Genomic DNA, 15,671 nt, shown 5'->3' on the forward strand with positions numbered 1-15,671 from the left:
CGGGCTCCGATGGTACAGGAGCTGGGGCCAGCACTGCAGCTCTGGCGAGAAGCAGACGGGGCGCGGGACTTCGGAGGCCTGAAGGCGGCCGTGTCATGCTGCGGCAAGATGTGCTTAATCGCCTCTGTCTGCTTCCTCACTGTCGAGAACTGATGGGCGAAATCCTCAATGGTGTCACCAAAAAGCCCCCCTTGGGAGATGAGCGCATCGAGAAAGTGGACTTTATCAGCGTCACGTATCTCCACAAGGTTGAGCCACAGGTGCCGCTCTTGGACCACAAGAGTGGACATCGTCCGGCCCAGGGCACGCGCCATGACTTTTGTCGCCCATAAGGTGAGGTCGGTCGCAGTACGCAGTTCCTGCATCAGCCCTGGGTCGGTTCTACCCTCGTGCAGATCTCTCAGCGTCTTGGCCTGGTGGACCTGCAGGATGGCCATGACATGCAGGGCGGAAGCGGCTTGACCCACGGCCTTGTAAGCCTTCATCATTAATGAGGAAGAGAACTTACAGGCCTTGGAAGGGAGCCTTTGTCGGTCACGCCAGGTGGCTTCACCCTGCAGGCATAAATGTACCACTATGGCGCGCTCTACCTGCAGGAGCTCGACATATCCCTTAGCCGCTCCGCCGTCGATGGTAGTTAGGATGGACGGCCTGTGAAGCGTGTACGGGCAGAAAAAGGTGCCTTACACGACTTCGTTGGCTCCTTGTGCACTTCCGGGAAGAAAGGCACCCGGGTGGTGCGTGGCCGTGAGTCATGCTCAGAGCCCAGAAACCAGTCATCCAGCCGCAATTGTTCAGGGAACGGTGGAGGGTTCCACTTCAGCCCGATGTTCGCAGCTGCCCGGGCAAGCATGGCTGCCATCTCAGCATCCGCCTCATCCTGTGCTCTACCGCCCGTGGGCAGGAGCTCAGAAGATTTGTCCATTTCCAACAGCAGAAGCCCACCCTCCGATGCTGTGACCAAAAGCTCACCCTCGTTGCGAGCCGTGAATGATACATTAAATACACCCTGAGGTGAATGGCCTGTATCACTCGACAGCTCTTCCGGATAGAACGAGCATGCTGGGGGATGGGAGGTCTGCGGGGGTTGAGCCGGTGAAAACTCTCCCATATCCACATCCAGATCACCCACGGTGCTTGCCGACCTGGCCGGCTGAGCATCAGCCCAGGACGGAGCGGGTTGGGGAGCAGCCGCAGTGGCTACTTGCTTCATGAAAAAGGAAGTGAGCTGCGACCGCAACATTCTGATGGGCATATTCTCGCAATGAGAACATAACCCTTCCAAGAAAGCTGCCTCGGCGTGCTGGTGCCCCAAGTACTCGAGACAGATTTCAGAGATAATGGCCACATCCAGTAGTGCAAACACGGAAGGAAACCTTTAAAAAGACGCCAAGGGTTTGAAAAAGCTCTTTTAGAAGGAAATATACTCTTTTAGCACCTGTGGACTCAGCCGCCGAAGCGCCCAGGGGAAGCACAACACTCAACCGTGTGAGGGTGACCGCTGATATGCTCCATAAAATCCAGCAGCGTAAGTGAAAGGTGAGAGGATGAACACAAGCATCGGCTCCGAAGAAAAATATCTGAATAAGTGGTGCACGCAATCTCCTTTTATACTCGTATGTCCGGGGGTGGAGAGTGGCATGCAAATTCCACTCGCCCATTCTCGTTGGCCTTTTCTATTTTAAGCAAAGGTGATTGGGGCTCTCAAGATCGAACCCCTAGTGTCACTACATCAACACAACGTCGAGTGAGTGACAGACAGGGAACCACTGCTAACCCAGAAGAACATTAAAGCTTGTCTGAATTTTGCCAAAACACACCTTGATGATCCTCAAACCTTTTGGGAGAATGTTCTGTGGACTGATGAGTCGAAACTGAAACTGTTTGGAAGACAAGCGTCCTGTTACATCTGGTGTAAATCAAACACAAAATTCCACAAAAAGAACATCATACCTGCACGGTCAAGCATGGTGGTGGTTGTGTGATGGTGTGAGGATGCTTTGTGGCTTCAGGGCCAGGGGGACTTGCAATAATTGAGGGAAACATGAATTCTGCTCTCTACCTGAAAATCCTAAAGGAGATCATCCAGTCATCAGCCTGTGAGTTGAAGCTCAAGCGCAACTGGATTATGCAGCAAGACAATAATGCAAAGCATATGAGTAATTCCACCTCTGAATGGCTCAAAAGAAGCAAAATGTAAGTTTTGGAGTGGCCTAGTCAAAGTCCTGACTTCAACCCGCTTGAGATGCTGTGGCAGGACCTTAAACGGGCAGTTCATGCTCGAAAACCCTCCAATGTGGCTGAACTAAAGCAGTTCGGCAAAGAAGAGTGGGCCAAAATTCCACCACAGCATTGTGAAAGACTGATCTCCAGTTATCTGAAGCATTTGGTTGCAGTTGTTGCTGCTAAAGGTGGCACAACCAGCTATTAAGTTTAAGGGGGCAGTTAGTTTTTCACATGGGTGAAATATGTGTTGGATAACTTTTTTGATTCAATAAAAAAAATAAAAAAAAAAAAAAAAAAAAAATATATATATATATATATATATATATATATATATATATATATATATATATATAACTTTGTTTTATGTTATATCTCGTTTAAAGATCTAAAACAATTTAGTATGAAAACTAAACAAAAACAGAAGAAATCAGGAAGGGGCAAATACTTTTTTACAGCACTGTATATATTTTAAGTAAATCCAACTCTTTTTTTCAGTGTGTGTCAAGTTATTATGATGAATAGAATATGAAAAATAGAGAGAAAAAAGTCAGTGTAACCCTTTCAGAAGAAGGAAGTGACCTTGTAATAAGTGCTAAGTTAGCATCCATTGAGAGAGGTTAAACCTCCATAAAACCAGTCCAGTTCAGAGAAAAGACACCTTGTCAATGCTCATTCCTTTATTCATTGAGCTTTTTTTCCCCATGGGTAACCCATGGAGGCCATCTTTGTAAGGACTTTCATGCTTTCTAGAATGTTCTTGCACCTCAGATCCCTGCAAAGAGCGAGGTTGGGGGAAATCACTCTTCCTTGACAGGTTGCTATACAAAGCATGACTTACTCCTCAACCCTCAAGCATTTAACACTACACTTTTTTTGAGAGTAAATCATATATTAGCAGCAAATCTGTCAATATCCTCTTAATTTCAGTGTTGGCTGGGCTGTCTCTTTAATGCAAGGCGTGCACCAGCCTAACAAGACAAGAGTTACTTATATAATACGACATGTGTCTAAAGTGTATTATAGCTTGGCAGTGAAAGGTTTTTCTATTTAGAGAAAGTGTATCTCACTGAAGTGTTATTGGAGGGGAAGTGGAAAATAACTGTCTAGACAGTGAATGGTGTCTGAGTTGTTGAGGGGTCTGAATTCATTACAGCATATTTATCTGGACAATACGTGCATGGACTTTGTCTTGTTTGGCTTTGTTTGTGTTTTGGAGGCTACTGTATGACTTAAGTCAAAGCTTTTCCAGACATGAACAAAGTATGGAGTCCTACTAGGCTAGTGGCACAAACCAATTTTTCCACCGTTTCCCAGTTGTATGCTTCATTAAATGTTCGAAAAACGAAGGGGGTTCACACGATCGTGTAAGTGGATAAATGTTAACAGCCCCACCATCTCAACTCATTGCTGTGGTTAGGTCAATGCAGCTAGTGTTTCTTTTTATTAAAAAAAAAATAGTAGGCTAAACACATTTAAAAACATTAACTACTGCCACAGTTGTAATAACAATTTTAAAAGTCTTAAAGATTTCACCTACATAATAGATTATTTAATATGAAACATTTACAGTACATAATACATAAAATTTTGCCAAAATACCACAGGTAATGTTAATACTTTAAAATCATGATCAATTTTATTAAAGTGTGTTTTCTTTTCCCCCTTGGTGCTGTTTAGCATGTCAGGGCTGACTACTGTTTGAGAGGTTTGACTTCCTCCATAGCACTTTAAACTAGAAAAATCTTTGTAGAATTAAAATGGGTTGCATACGTTTCATGGCCTGCACTGCATTATCGAGGGAAGCCTAGTAAGTGATCCACTCTGTGCTATCCTATCTCTGGGGCGCGCATATCGAGGAGAGTCTAGTTGACACATAAGCTCCAGAAATAGTGTAACGCAGAGCAGTTCACTTGCACGAGTGGTTCTATGATGGCTAGCACCACACTCTGGTGAAATCAGGCTTCAGACACACTGCTAAAATGCACATTTCAGATTATAAGCATATTTAGCATGTATAAAACACAGAACACAAGATAAATGTCCTTAAACTTGCTTCGGCGACCGGAAATTTTAAATGCAGGAAAAACCCTGCATGTATTGCAACGCCTTATTGTGACAGCAAATTAAAAGCTTACCGAAATAAGAACAGGAGCACAGCAAATTTGTTAAACAACTGTCATAGACTCAATTAGGATGCAATTCATGAAGTAACTTTGCCTTGATGGGAATTAGTTCTTTGCGGCTTACCGCAGAATTTTAATGCCAACTGAGGGCACTTGTCAACTTCAGAGAGAAAATGTTTTGCATTCAATAAACTCAACATGCCTCCGCTTTATATTATTTTATTAGTGTTACTTCTGATAGACTTGGCCACTGAATTAGACACACACCCTCTATCCAAAATCCCACCCAACAAAGTTAATGTTCTATTGAGACAACTGCAGTTAAAGACGGAGCAGGAGAGCAGCAGAAAATCATTGTTAAAGTTGTCAAAAGCAATGCTAACAAAAAAGCGTTCTTGCATGACAAACTAACAACTGCTTATGAAGTTAAATATGACATTAAACTTGAATGATCCGCTTCAACTACCACACTCTCAGCTTCCCGCTTAATGTATGTGGGCTGCCCTGTGAACGCGCAAAATAATTGGCACGCAGAAAGTGCCCCATTGTCCTCTGATTAGAAAAATGAAGAATCAAACTGCTGCTTGATCACATTTTTTACATTTCTGTTTACAGAGCCTGGAGCTGTCAGAGACATGTGTGATATTTCACAACTTGTTTTTTAGAAAATGGAGCTCACACATGTCCATAAGCCCAACTAGGGTTTTCACGTTACCAAAATTTAAATAGTTGGTACCAATACCAGTAAAATTTCACAATTCTCGATACCAATTTCCATACCACAAATTGTTTTTTTTATAATAGGTAATATGCTATTGAACACACCTATTAACACCTATTAGCCTATTAAACAAAGTTAAATGTGTCAATGTAATCATAAATTAAAACAAATGCATGTTTCCTTGAAGTTTCATTGCTTCTAGTGTTTGTTTTTTTTAAGTAGGACCCTATGAAATTATTTTTATTTGTTTTTTAAAAATTCTGTTTTATTCCCCCAAACTCTGTGTTTTCCATTCCATGTTTTAAAGTTTTATTCAATTTCATCATCAAAATGGGGTCTAATCAAATGAATTAATAGATCTTTAATCAAATGAAAATAGAAAAATAACTTTAGCACAATGTGGCAGCAGGGGCGTGGTCGACCATCCGTCGGGAGAGAGAGAGCGGTAAGGGTGCATACACCTAAGCCAAATTATGACTAACACCTGTCTCTAATTGTAGTGAGATCATGCCAGCACCAGATTGGGAGAGAGAGACTGGGTCAAGAGCCTTACTGTGAAGCTGATGAGTTAGTGTGAAGCTGATGTGTTATTGTGAAGCTGTAAGCCAGAGAAGCGGTCAATTAAAAGATCCCTACCTGTGTTTGAAGAATCCAGTTCCCGGTGTCCTTCCTTGTTACACTGGTGCCGAAACGAGGTGTCTAAATTTGATGCCTACCCAATGCCTCATATTGATGAGTTGTTCAATCGGTTGGGCACTGCTCATTTTTACTCGACACTGGATTTGACAAAGGGTTATCAGCAGATCCCCTTGACACCAATTTCCCATGAAAAAAACGGCTTTCTCCACACCGTTCGGATTACACCAATTTGTGACACTTCCATTCGGTTTGTTTGGGGCTCCGGCCACGTTTCAGCACCTCATGGACCGAATCCTCAGGCCGCATTTGGCTTACGCTGCTGCCTATTTGGATGACATCATCATTTATAGCAATGATTTGCAGCAGCATATGCATTTGAGGGCGGTTCTGAGGTCACTGCGACGGGCGGGGCTCACAGCAAACCCTAAGAAGTGCACGATTGGGTGGGTGGAGGTACGGTATCTGGGGTTCCACTTGGGCCACGGGCAGGTGCGTCCCCAAATTGACAAGACGGCGGCGATTGCAACCTGCCTGAGACCCAAGACCACAAAGGAGGTGAGACAGTTCCTGGGGCTGGCTGGCAATTATAGGAGATTTGTGCCTAACTGTTCGGACGTCACCAGCCCGTTGACTGATCTCACTAAAAAGGGAGCTCCAGACCCAGTCCAGTGGACGGAGCAGTGCCAACAGGCATTTACGCAGGTTAAAGCCGCACTTTGCGGGGGGGCGCTTTTACATGCACCTAATTTCTCTCTCCCTTTTGTATTACAGATGGACACTTCAGTCAGGGGGCTTGGGGCCGTACTCTGGCAGGTGGTGGAGGGGGAGGAGCGCCCTGTGCTGTACATCAGCCACAAGCTCTCCTTGAGGGAAACAAAGTACAGCACCGTGGAAAAGGAGTGTCTGGCCATCAAGTGGGCAGTCCTCACTCTCCGTTACTACCTGCTGGGGTGGGCCTTCACCCTCTGCTTGGATCACGGCCCACTCCAATGGCTCCACCGCATGAAGGATACCAACGTGCGGATCACCCGGTGGTATCTGGCACTCCAGCCCTTTAAATTCAAGGTGGTCCACAGACCGGGAGCGCAGATGGCTGTCGTCGACTTCCTGTCCAGAAATGGGGGGGAGTGGTAGGCAGTCCGGATGTCTCCCCAGCCTGAGTCGGGCGGTGGGGATATGTGGAAGCGGGGGCGTGGTCGAGCGTCCGTCGGGAGAGAGAGAGCAGTAAGGGTGCATACACCTGAGCCAAATTATGACTAACACCTGTCTCTAATTGTAGTGAGATTGGGGAGAGCGGCATAAAAGGACCATGCCAGCGCCAGATCGGGAGAGAGAGACTGGGTCGAAGCTGTGAGTTAGTGTGAAGCTGATGAGTTAGTGTGAAGCTGATGTGTTACTGTGAAGCTGTAAGCCAGAGAAGTGGTACCTGTGTTTGAAGAATCCAGTCCTTCCTTGTTACACACACCAATTTTTTTTTTCTTTTTTTTTTTATCAAATAAAGTGCTTCAGTAAAGCTGAAGCATAATCCAAAACACAAAATTGGTCTTATTTGTCAAATAAAGTGCTGAAAATCACATTATAAATGAAAATATTGACGAAAACATCTATTCAGTACAACAGCACTCTTGCTTGTCATATTCTTCACTATTATTTCTATATATTTTTTTTTCTATAAATTCTACATTGTACTATACAGTAGTAATATATTTCTGTCACAATTTCTTCAATTCTCCCTTGAAGCTTTTATTTTGGTTATATGGCCCAGTGTGATTATTAAAGCACAAAATGCTGCGATTTAATTATATAAATATATAGTCTGATGGCGCTGCACACTTCACAGTAAATGTGCACTCTCCTGTCATCTACTACAACAAGCACAGTGTACAAAGCTCATAAAATGAGGCAATTTGATCTGTCTGTTTTCAGTGCGTAAGCGGCTTCAGACATTTACATGTGTGCACATGCAGACTTTATTTAATTAAATCAGTGGTTTAATAATCTCACGGTTTAATAATCAAACTAAAGGATATATCACTATTTTAATTTGATTAATTGTCCGTTCCCCTGTAAAAGGAGAAACGGCACAAGCTCATAAGCCTGTGAGCATTTGAAAGCAGCCGTCTGTCAGTCAGATAAAACGCGGCGATCGAATTGAGTCGGTGCTCACTACTACCGACACTGCAGAAACACTGGTATCATTACATCTTTGTTATTTCAGTATCGACTTGGTACCAAAGTGCCGGTACTTTTGACACCCCTACGCCCAACAATACATCGCTTTGGCCACTGGAGGTAGTGTTTCGCATTTCTGTAAGGACCAACTGATTTTGGCTAAAGAAAAGTCAACCTACTGTTTCCACATTCACTGTGAGAACAGTCTGAAGAAAGAAAATTGACAAAGCATGTTTGAGAGGCTAAATCAAAGACAAAAAGGAAGCTCCTTCAAACAACAAGCCCTCAGGGGGGTCAATCATTGTGTCTACAGAATCAGCTTGATTGACAACTCTGATTGATTTGTTTCTTTGTCAGTATGGCCAGTTATGTTAGAAAACCTGTAGAGATTTAAAAAGACTCTGGTCTAATTTTGAAGCCACTATAATTTTCTACTGTCATTTGTTGCTATATGTACAGCAAATAGAGATATATTGTAAATGAAATTAAATAAATTGTAAATTACATTTTATTCTATGTTTATGGTGTCAAAAATGTATTATATGTGGTCCATATCAACATCATATACAAGTGTAAATCAGCTTAGAAGGGAGAACAAGAGGCATTGTTTCCCTGGCATAATGCTCTTGCTTTGACAGATATAATCCAGACATCAGCCAGGTACTCAGAAGAGCATTTAGGCCTAATAAAAAGGGATTATAAACTAGCAATCTGGAGAGATAAGATTTAATGGGGATTGCGTAAGAGTTACTGTCTGAGTTCTTCATTGAGCCACTTGTTTAATGTGCCATAACTGAATAACTGATCACCCGCTCAATGTGTAAATCCAAACTCATTAAAACAAAGTCTGGAGAACAACAGACAGGAAAAGTGTAAACTCGGCTTCCTTGAGGTGTGAACTAAATTTTCGACAGGTCAATTCAGAAATATTTTGAGACGCAGGCAGAGGATATTTTTTGTACAGCCTTAGAAGCATATTAATTACGAACCCTCTACCATTGCACACAGCATTACTCTTTAGTCATAGGAGTAGGAATGAGCAGGGACTTGGCAATACAACAAAATATAGATACCTGGGTTGCAACAAGATAGTAATGCGATTCCTTATGTTTAGTGTATTGCAATTCAGAACTGTGATATATTGCAATCTTTTACTCAATTGTTTCTTGTTTCTCTTAATTGGACATTGGTCTGTTGCGCAACAAGTGTTGAACTTCCTGCTTTAGCTTTACTTTATCGTAGAGCTCTAAAAGGTGTTGAGCACTGGCAATTATTGAGTCTTGGTGTTAGAAAGCTGATACGGTGAGGTAAAGATCCCAATACTTAGATTTCCTTTCTCGCACCTCTATTTAGTCAATGTCTACTAAGTACTTGAGCAGTTACAAACAACTTGACCTCAGCTGATTTAATTTAACAGATACATCGACAAAAACAGATTTCTCAACAGTGATGGGTGTCAGCAGCTTTAAGGGCTGTTTAAAAGAGTGAACATAAGTTGTTGCCATATACTGTGGAATCACTCATTTCTATGTACTGGATCAGGGCAATGACCCCTTACTAAGAATAAAAAAAGAGAACATAAACACCTATATTAAAATGCATTCAGCTTACAAAAGTGATGTAACAGGAAAAATCGCCAACTAGCCGACACCAAGACAGTTCTACAGGGTACATCATATACATTCATTTCTCATATCCTTCTACACCAAGTCAGGGACAGAGAGGTAAGTTTCTCCAAACCATATGGTCCAGATGGTTTGGATATTCTGGGATTTCACCATGAAAACACACCAGTCATGAACAAAAGTCAGTGATAAACAAACACACCTAAGTTTCCATCTAGGACTGTATACCTTCAGGTTAGATATAGTTTCAAGGCACCTATTAACAGCCAGAGGCAACATCCAGACAGATAGATTGAAAGTGTTTATTTCTTCATTCTGAATTCCAAACAACCGAAACACTACACTAAACAAGGTTTCATAAATATAATTATTTCCATACCCTTTGAAATGCCTTTAAAGCATGACAGACATCTAATCACATTCCAAGTAGAGGACCCTTTCCAGCACGTCATAGATCTCACTTGAGGCCCCACACTCAGTTGTTTGACATTGGGGGGTCTGAGAATTCTAAAGGAGCCAAGAAGGTACAAGTAGGCACTGCCACCATAGAATACCAATGAAATGCATTCACTTTTGATTTATTGCACATCAATATGACCCTGGCTGGCCTTGTCACATCTTGATTTGCTTAATCCATTAATTAACTTCTTTCCAGCACTACTCTTTCAGCAAAAAATAATGGACTTCGACTAACATCACCATTCAATTAAAATGTTAAGGCAATCAGCAATATTTCGATTGAATTGAAGAATTAACAGTTTTTTGGGGCTTTTAGTTGTATTGACTTGACTTGTTTTTTGACCCTCAAAAACAAATTCAGAATCCCCAACACTGACAAAGCGCAATATCCTTCAGAAGTTTATCTTATAATAGCTTTAACAGCCTAGTGAAGCATACACATATTGCTAAATTATTTTAAATTATGCTTGCCTAATGATAACAAGTTAATGAGGTGTGACTGACAGGAAGGTGTGAACTTTGTGCACGTGTTTGTTATTTCTAACTTGTGTTGCAAAACTATTTCATTATAGACAGACAGACAGACAGGCAGACAGGCAGATAGAAAAGGATAGATTGATTATAAAAGTATACAGTACCATCTTTTAGTGCTAACTTTTCAGAGTAATCATGCATCTATTTATTCTGACCTATGTTTATTATTTTCATTGTGATGTGTGTGCTTTTGGCAAAGGTTTTATTACATAAACAAAGAGGGACAAAGTTATTTAAACAAATGTTCTCCCGTGAATGCACTGGAGAATATTTGCCATCATCGCATTTGTACAACAGAAAAATACCAGTGCACATATCCAATTTGATGAACTGATATTTTAGAACACAGGTTTTCTATCAAAACATGTCATTACATTATTTTTGAATGTGTTAGCCAAATCTACCACAGTGACTCACAAGGCTGTAACGATGTGATCTGCAACATATGTGTGTGAGACAGAAAGTGACAGACAGGGTGGAGACTGAGGAGAGAGACAGAGAGAGTAAAATAAATCATAAAAGAAAATATATGAGGAGAAATGGACTCTGTAAGAATGAAAGGTCGGCCAAAATTTACAGGGATCGCTACACTTCTTAGAGGGTGTTTTAAATCTTTTCATATAAGGGCATAGCACACTCCACGGCATCTCTCTTCTCTCCTACATTTAATCTGATCGTCTTGCCATCTCTCTCTCTTACGCAGAAATACACATACACAACCTGAAACACTTTTTCCAAAGACAGGAATGGGCACTGTGTTCTTTGCTGGCGCTTTGTGCACTATTAGGGACAGAACAGGGCAGATAAGCCTTAATAAATTAAACATGAGACACTATCACTATTTGACACAAGCATGTGGCATGCCCGGACACCTGCGTGTTAAAAGCACTATCTGAATCAAAATGTATAAGACATTTTGTGCAAATGGAACTAGTTATTGGCCTTTGCATTATTAAACGTGAGGCCTTTCTGTAAGACAATTTCAAAAGTGATTACCTTTTTAAAAAATCTGTTAATATGGAAGTATCAGGTTAAAACTACTTGACTTCTTTATCTAATGTGAAGTAATTATAAACAAAACTTTAACTTGATAACTTCCTTTAAACATCCTCCATTAAAAATGTTACATTACTTGTGGCCCAGAGATGCCAGACAAAAAAAAATAAAAATAAACATGAATGAATGAATTTTCACATGATTAGAAGTTCTGGTTGGTGTACACACTGTTGCAGTGCACTCTTGTTGTTTTTGTCCTTCACAAAGATGAATCTGCCCAATTCCAGCCTTGCTGAAACACCCACAGATCATCACCGATCCTCCACCAAATTTCATAGTGGGTGCGAGACACTGTGGCTTGAAGGCCTCTCCAGGTCTCCATCTAACCATTAGATAACCAGGTGGAGGATTGGTGATGATCTGGGGGTGCTTCAGCAAGGCTGGAATCGGCCAGATCCGTCTTTGTGAAGGACGCATGAATCAAGCCACGTACAAGGTTATCCTGGAAGAAAACTTGCTTCCTTCTGCTCTGACAATGTTTTCCAACTCTGAGGATTGGTTTTTCCAGCAGGACAATGCTCCATGCCACACAGCCAGGTCAATAAAGGTGTGGATGGAGGACCACAAGATCAAGACCCTGTCATGGCCAGCCCAATCTCCAGATCTGAACCCCATTGAAAACCTCTGAAATGTGATCAAGAGGAAGATGGATGGCCACAAGCCATCAAACAAAGCCGAGCTGCTTGAATTTTTGTGCCAGTAGTGGTAAAGTCACCCAACAGCAATGTGAAAGACTGGTAAAGAGTATGCCAAGACGCATGAAAGCTGTGATTGGAAATCAGGGTTATTTCACCAAATATTGAGTTCTTAATGCTTCCTAAGTTAAAACATTAGTACTTTTTTGTTTAAAAATGAATATGAACTTGTTTTTTTGCATTATTCGAAGTCTGAAAACACTGAATTTTTTTTTTTTTTTTTTTGACCAGTTGTCATTTTCTGCAAATAAATGACAATAGTTTTATTTGGAATTTGAGAGAAATGTTGTCAGTAGTTTATAGAATAAAACAAAAATGTTCATTTTACTCAAACACATACCTTTAAATAGTAAATCCAGAGAAACTGTTAATTCTGCAGTGGTCTCTTAAGTTTTTCCAGAGCTGTATATGGCTACTGCTTGGGAACTGATCTGAAATAATTTAAAAGGAATTATGTAAGGTCAATTTCACAATTACTGGTACTATTTTTACACATACTCTGGAACCCCAACACATGAAACAAAGTGAATTTCAAAAGAACATGAGAGTTTAACAAATGTCAGACATCTGTTGCAAATACCTATAGGTAAATTGTGTTCCTATAAAGTAGTGCAGATAAAATGCATAGACAAAAACAATTATGTAGTGCATAAACATCAATGGATAACCAATCCATACTATGCAAAATGGTACAAAACTACTTGTTGAGTGTGCATATGATCATAATTGTCAAGGCAGGCTGGCTGCCTTCTGTTGAAAGTATGCATTGATTGACATCTCATTAATGTCAGTACATTCCTTTACTGCACCCCCGCACTCTATTTCTAACATTTTCATCTTCTGAACGCTCACGACCCAGTGCGCAAAGGCGAGTGCGAACTTCCACACACGGCATTTAAGGGCTGTTCCAGAGAGCGAGGGTGCGACTATTTCACCCGTTCAACACGCCTTCGCCTCTCCCGAAACAAACAAAACATCTGTGGGTGCGCGCGTCTGACAACCGAATTTTATAACACATCACTCAAACCTCTCCCCTGCGCGACCGTTCATCGACACAAAGTTGCGCGCGCCCTGGTCACAGATCATAACAGTATGGCAAAGGACAAAGCTGAAAAGCTTTAAACGCTTTTAAAACAAAGGCAGATGCGCAGAACCACATCATTTAAGCTCAAAGAGTTTTATATATATATATATATATATATATATATATATATATATATATATATATATATATATATATATAGAAAAAAGCCAAATAGCATATGAGTTGATTATATGGTGTAAGTAATTGACTTTAAGGCAGAAACAAATCCTAACAACAGATTTAAGATTTAACAAGGTCATACAAATATTAAGTTATAAACTGCACAAAACAGCACATTTATCGTGTAGCTTGTTTAATTTGTTGACGTTATTAATTAAATGACTTTCTTTACACAATATTGCGTACCTTACTGGATGGAGTTCATTGAAAGGTAAAGATGCAGCGCGGAAATAACTTGTTCTTGTCAGTCCTGTGGTATTTGGTAGATCCACTAAAAGCGCACGGTCCCCCTCCAGAAATGCACTGACTGCAGAGCCGGCTTGTCCTCTATCGTTCGTTGCCGTCCGGATTTAAGCGCGTCGGTTCCCCGTTTCACCCGGGTCACTTATTGCCTGGCCACTGGAATCTCCCGGAGCACACGACAGAAAGGCTTCTCCCGGTGCGTGAGAGTGATTGGCTAGAGTGTCAGTGACGCACCGACAGGTGGCAGAGCAGTCATATATAAAGGCCATTCAGAAAGCATGAAAACACATTCACAAACTGCATAGACCTGTTGAAAGTATCATCTGCAGGCAGGGTTGGGGAGTAACGGAATATATGTAACAGGATTACGTATTTAAAATGCAAATTATAAGTAACTGTATTCCACTACAGTTTCAATTTAAATCATTGGTAATTAGAATACAGTTACATTCAAAAAGTATTTTGATAACTAAAGAGATTACTTTGCATTTTATTGTAATTTGTTTAATTTAATATTTAGTCCTTTCAGATGGAAAACATTTATACATATAAATGATGTGATCCAAAGTGCATTTGAACAGCGGTGAAACACTTTCTTATGATGTGTTACATTCATACGAGCAGACAGAGAAGTAAGTTTGAAGTAAGTTTGGAGCAGAAAAAATAGAAATAAACCTTGTGTAAATTGTCAGCTTTACACTAAGCTAAAATGCTATCTCTAGCCATTTTACATGCACATGTTACCAGGCACGATCATATTTTTTTATCAAGAAAATTCATGTTCGATCATAATTTCTTTTTTCTAATAAGACATTTGATATAAGGGCAAAATTTTTTTCTTATTAATAATTTTTGTATTGTTTTCCTGTATATCTTTCCTGGATATTTAAAAATCCTTAAAACAAGAAATATTTGATTAATCTTGTTTTAGAAACAACACTGCATAAGATATTTAGGTTTTTCAGAGAATGTATTTTTAACATGTGTATTTTGTCTTACTGTACTGGCAGAATTTTTATAGTCAAAACAAGTGAAAAAATCTGCCAGTGTTGAAGAAGTAATCCAAAGTATTTAGAATATGTTACTGACCTTGAGTAATCTAATGGAATACATTACAAATTACATTTTACAGCATGTATTCTGTAAACTGTAGTGGAATACATTTCAAAAGAAACATTCCCAACCCTGTCTGCAGGATATTAAAAAAAGCCAGTTTTACCTCTTCTAGCAGATGGGCCTATATTTTGGATATGACAAAATTACCTTGAAAGCACACACAAGCTTACTAGCACCAAGAAAAAGAAGTAATTGTTCTTTAGCTACATACATAAACATACACGTTCCTATACACATATCTATTGATTATAAGCCTATATACACTCACCAAGCACTTTATTAGGTAGGCTACAATATGGTCCTAATAAAGTGCCTGATGTGGTTTTCTGCTGTTGTAACCCATCCGCCTCAAGGTTTGATGTGCTGTGCATTCTTACATGCTATTCTGCTCATTACAATTTCACAGAGTGGTTATCTGAGTAACCATAGACTTTCTGTGAACTCAAACCAGTTTGGCCATTCTCCATTGACCTCTCTCTTCAAGAAGGCATTTACATCTACAGAACTACCGCTAACTAGATATTATTTAGTTTTTGTCACTATTCTAAGTAAACTCTAGAGACTGTTGTGTGTGAAAATCCCAGGAGATCAGCAGTTACAGAAATACTCAAACCAGCCCATCTGGCACCAACAATCATGCCATGGTCCAAATCACTGAGATCACATTTTTCCCCCATTCTGATGGTTGATGTGAATATTAACTGAAGCTCCTGACCCATATCTGCATGAGTTTATGCATTACACTGCTGCCACACAATTGGCTGATTAGATAATCACACGAATAAGTAGGTGAACAGG

The 15,671-nt window shown here is 40.6% G+C and overlaps 1 protein-coding gene across 2 annotated transcripts in view; it reads right to left on the reverse strand.

Annotated features, from left to right (window-relative positions):
- The window catches only part of LOC127411034 (muscarinic acetylcholine receptor M3-like), a 181,801-nt gene extending 167,899 nt beyond the window's left edge, over nt 1-13,902 (reverse strand). The window contains exons 1-2 of one of the 2 annotated variants that reach the window (XM_051646354.1): nt 13,701-13,902; nt 12,591-12,681 (exon numbers count right to left, since the gene is read on the reverse strand). The gene's annotated coding sequence lies outside the window, so the exon portion shown is untranslated. The remainder of the gene's footprint in view (nt 1-12,590; nt 12,682-13,700) is intronic. The other variant, XM_051646355.1, reaches the window with a different exon arrangement.
- Nucleotides 13,903-15,671: the final 1,769 nt, after the last annotated feature.

Source organism: Myxocyprinus asiaticus, chromosome 20, assembly GCF_019703515.2.
Source record: "Myxocyprinus asiaticus isolate MX2 ecotype Aquarium Trade chromosome 20, UBuf_Myxa_2, whole genome shotgun sequence".
Lineage (NCBI taxonomy): Eukaryota > Metazoa > Chordata > Actinopteri > Cypriniformes > Catostomidae > Myxocyprinus > Myxocyprinus asiaticus.